General features: G+C 46.9%; 1 long non-coding RNA gene across 1 annotated transcript in view; it reads right to left on the bottom strand.

Moving 5' to 3' along the window:
- LOC135099592 (uncharacterized) overlaps nucleotides 1-4,333 on the bottom strand; it is a 4,494-nt gene extending 161 nt beyond the window's left edge. Inside the window, exons 1-2 of the long non-coding RNA XR_010268162.1 lie at nucleotides 3,797-4,333; nucleotides 1-143 (exon numbers count right to left, since the gene is read on the bottom strand). The exon at nucleotides 1-143 is cut by the window's left edge and continues 161 nt beyond it. This is a non-coding gene — a long non-coding RNA (uncharacterized LOC135099592). The remainder of the gene's footprint in view (nucleotides 144-3,796) is intronic.
- Between the last annotated feature and the right edge of the window lie 346 nt (nucleotides 4,334-4,679).

Raw genomic sequence — 4,679 nt, 5'->3', positions numbered from 1 at the left:
CCAGGGGCGGCCATATTGATGCCGAGCTTAGTGCGGACGCCCACTCAACATGGGGAGTCCCGCAGCAGCCACCCTCGCCTCAAGCCGTCCACTGGGCCAAGCCTCCGCGTCGCCGGATTACAGGGCCGCGCCACCAACCCCGGCTGGAAGCAACGTTTCAGGAATATATCTTTAATCTTCTCTACAGCATGTACCAAGGGGTCTTCTGCTTAGCCAATAATGAAAGGCGTTTGCTTATGATGCATGTATTGCACATAGGCTGCACATTTCTACGCAATCCTTTCATAATTATTGGTTTTCTTTCACGAATGTCAATGGTAGCATGAGATGGCTGGAGACGAGAGGATGCTGTGGTACGATAAAGATTCGTGAATGATGGAGGAATGGTGTGGAAGAGTTTCGTAATGAATCAAGGAAGTGAGGGAGTGAGGGAAGGCATGGTAAAGCAAAGCAAAGCAAGGCGAGGGCTGGAGAGGCGTGGCTGTGTGCTCCTTGAAAAATACTGCATCGCCTCTTTCTTTCCACTTCCCTCACTTTCTCAACTCCCAGACTTGGATTTTCTCCTTGACAGCGAGGGGAAAGCCACGATGCAGTGCAGCTGTAACGGACACCAGTAGGGGAAGCCCTCGCCCACACACTCCCCGCTGCGGCTTCCTCTCTCCCCAACACAAGAAGCACCGGTTTCCGTTTCGCCTTGAGTCCAAACCCACTGCGGCCAATCTAAGGCCCCTATTACACGTATCCGGTTTCCTACGGCCAACCTGGCCTACGGCGCCGTAGGAAAATTCTGGCCTACGGCTAGAGCTATTACACGTATTTGAACGGTGGAGGCAAGTGGATCAGTGTGGCACTGTTTGTGGTGGAGGAGTGACATGTCTTCTCTCGACGACAATCTCGTTCCTATTGCTCTAGCGTGCTACTTGAAGGTGAAAACAAGAAAAAGGAAGATTTGATCCAAACAATGGCTGCGTAAACGACAAAAATACTCTCATGTTAACTTAATGAAGGAACTAGCACTAGAAAAAGATGACTGGTTTAACTACATGCCAATGGATCACGACACATATTTGGAACTCTTTTCAGACTGATGTCGTACCATACGGTGAGCAATTACACGCTACGTCCTCAGTCCTGACGTACGACGGCCATACGGCCAACTTTAGTACTGGCGAAAGTTCATCCGGCCGGCCGTGGGTGAGCGTTCATACGGCCGATTTGCTACCACACGCTCCGGTTTGAGCATATGCTAGCGTTGCGACCGACGGGGCCGTAGGAAACCGGATACGTGTAATAGGGGCTTAACACATCCTGTACTGCTTGGAAATTACCGACGCCCTCCTCCCTTCGTCAGAACTTCCACCGCGGTTCTTCTCGTCGGGAACTCCAGTGCGTTCTCTACAAGTACGAGTACACCACGAGTTTTAAGTAAATCATCGAGAAAATTGTTTGTTTCGAGACCCTAAAATGTTTTTCCTTCCCTTCTGTTTCTTCATTTCTATGAATGCAAAACTGTTGCCACTGAATACACCGCGCTATGTTGTGCAACACGAGCACACACACATCCTCTTAACGTTTACAAGGGATGACTATGAAAAAGAAGTATTTTGAAAACTCTGATGGAAGGAAATAGTTATTGATTACAAAATTCATAATTTTCTCTTTCATACTGTTCTCAAAGAAAACAGAGAGAGAAAGAGAGAGAGAGAGAGAGAGAGAGAGAGAGAGAGAGAGAGAGAGAGAGAGAGAGAGAGAGAGAGAGAGAGAGATGTACACAAGCAGTACACAATCAGTGATAAATAGCCACCCCAGTGAACTTCTTTATTCACTTCCATTCAACGCCAGGCAAGCGGATTTCACACCCTGCGACCTTTTAAGTGTGTGTGTGTGTGTGTGTGTGTGTGTGTGTGTGTGTGTGTGTGTGTGTGTGTGAAGCCGTGTATGAAATCAAGTGGCTTTATAACTTGGGAAACAATACACATTAAATACGACAACCTGAATTCAATATAATGAATCTCACGCACGCTGGTTCCTGCAGCTTGCTCTTTGTACATTTTTCCCTCCCTTTTTGTATCTCTATGTGAGTCTATTTGCTTCCTTTTTTTTTTTTTTTTACATATTTTCCTCGTTATATTAAATTAGGCTATGCTAAGTTTGATTTTTTTTCTTGCTTTGCTTATTATTTCCACTTTTTTTTCATTGTACCACATCGGACTACTCTACCCTGAAAAGAACATCAAACATTGGTCTAAGCCAGATCTAGCGGCAAAATCGTAACACTGGCAAAATTAAAACGGCATCAGCTGACCAAAATTATTAAAACAAGTTCCTATTTACAATGAGAATTTTGTGCCGACTTCTGCAGACGGTTTGATAAATGTACGTTGCGACGATCTAGCAATGACAAAATTCATGATAATGGTATGGCACCCCTGGGCACTGTGTGTGACACCCCAGGACGCCGCGGCACGCACTCTGAGAAACACTGGCATTTGCTATGGTAAGCGTGCGTTAGTGATGGGCCGCTCTCTCTCTCTCTCTCTCTCTCTGTTATGTTATGTTTGTAATGTTATGAACACTTTGAGGCGCATAGAACAAGCTGCCTGGATGCCAGTACAAACACTTGTGAGGGGAATAATTTAGTGAGCCAGAAATCCAAGCCCACATCAGCTGCCACTCCCGTCACCTCCACAACAGGTGGTCTGGGGCTTGCGAGTGGAGTGGTCTAGGAACACTTACAACTACACAAGGCCTCCTCCACCCTGCCACTCAGAAAACATTTGGCATATTATCCTCGCTCCTCTTCCTTGCAATGGATATAACACAACAGTATTTGTTTGAATCATTCCCTTTCTTCTGTGTTGTGTGTCTAAAACGATTACATGTTCAGTGAGCCAATAGTCTGGACACACGGAGAATGTATCTTTTAATCATTCTCTTTCATTCATTCTTGCTCGATAATGTCTGCCTGCATTATGATCACTCCTCGTGTCCACTCAGTACTATCAAGTCAATTGGTTCTTCTTTTGACACTCATAGTCAAGATATGAAAAAAAAAAAAAAAAGTAATAATATTGATGTGTCCAGATTTTGGGTCATCCTGTATAAAACACACACACACACACACACACACACAGTGTACACTCACCACGCAGACGGCGTCGTTGATAGCCGGGCAGGAGTGGTTCGTACTGTACTTGCCAAGGAAGTCATCATCACTACACCGTCCTAGCGCCACGCCTACGCCTCCCTGCCACCGCCAGTAATTTCAGCATTTCATCGCTCTGCACCATTACCACCATGTCTCACCATCGCGCCGTGCACCATTACACCTCCCGCCACCATGTCACGCACCATGGTTGGGAAAATAACTAATAAAACGTCAGAAGTTCACATACCATTGACACGACACACAAAGCAAACATACCGCCGCACACACTGGCCTGCGGGCGCAGGATGTCTCTGCTGTGACGTCATGGCGCAGATTTCAAAATATTATTCTCCTCATGCACGATTATGAACTGAAGTCTCATTTCTTGGCGTGTAGAGGTTAAGTAAACATTTCGTAGGCAATTAAGAGGCGCTGGAATGTAACGATGATCCGTAAAACACGTTTTACTTTTCGTGGCAACCTTGGAGAGGTGACAGGCATGCCAGCCAAAGTGATGAACCCATCCAGGCAGCACCCTTGGCTTCCTTGGTGGCACCGTGGACGCCTGCCAGAAATGTGTCCCTAAATTTACAGTGCGAGGAGAAACAGTAGAAGTTTAGCTATGGCAACCACTACTGCCAGGCTCACCTCTCTTGGTTTGCAGTCACTTGGTACTGGGGCGAATGGTACCCATACTCCTCCTTGCCCCTCCTCCTCCTCTTCCTCCTACACACCCGAGTCTAGGGGCAAGGCTTGGAGGGGCAAGGCTTGGAGGGGCGCTATGGATACCGTGGCGCATGGAGGTAATAACAATGCACTTCCACCCGCTTCACCTGCCTGAGTGTGTCTGTGTGTGTGTGTGTGGCGGCGATCAGAGACGAGTCACAAAGCTGTATAATTGATGTTTAACCGTTTGACTCCCACTTGGTACACTTTTCCCTAATTACCAATCACTCTGAGACATTTTAGAGACCAAGTGGTTTGAGTACCAAGTGTTTCGAGAACCAAACGTCCTGCGGCTTATTTACACTCAGGCCGATCTGCCTTGAGGATCATCTGACCTGAGGCCAATGCGACCTGATTACCTTCCGCTCCAGTACCAAGTGACTATGCTCCCGCCTCTCCCTGCCCAGTAGAAACAGCGAGCTCAAGTGCGTGTGAAGACCAGTTATCTTGTTTAGGTCGTATGGTTGTTCAAGTCTTTAAATAGCAAGTATGTAGTGGTCAAAAGTAAATTCACGAGAAGTAGTACACCTTACAAAACTGCTTTTGTGTGCCTCAGAGGAATATGGTGATTACTTGAGTCAGATACTGCATCCTTTTAAACGGGCAGTTTCTTATCAAACGAGCTACTTCGTTTCACACATGTCACATATCCGCGTAAGCTTTAACTAACCGATTTAACGCTCTGCAATGTATGGAAGGCTGGACCATTTAATAGACACCACAGAAGATCAATCTTTTCCGACAGGAGGCGGAAGTGGCACGCCTGCTCCAGCATGGCCTTGACCCTGGTGGCCCCTCCTCGTGC

Source organism: Scylla paramamosain, unplaced genomic scaffold (genome assembly GCF_035594125.1).
Source record: "Scylla paramamosain isolate STU-SP2022 unplaced genomic scaffold, ASM3559412v1 Contig153, whole genome shotgun sequence".
Lineage (NCBI taxonomy): Eukaryota > Metazoa > Arthropoda > Malacostraca > Decapoda > Portunidae > Scylla > Scylla paramamosain.
This window is presented reverse-complemented; position numbering and strand designations above follow the sequence as displayed.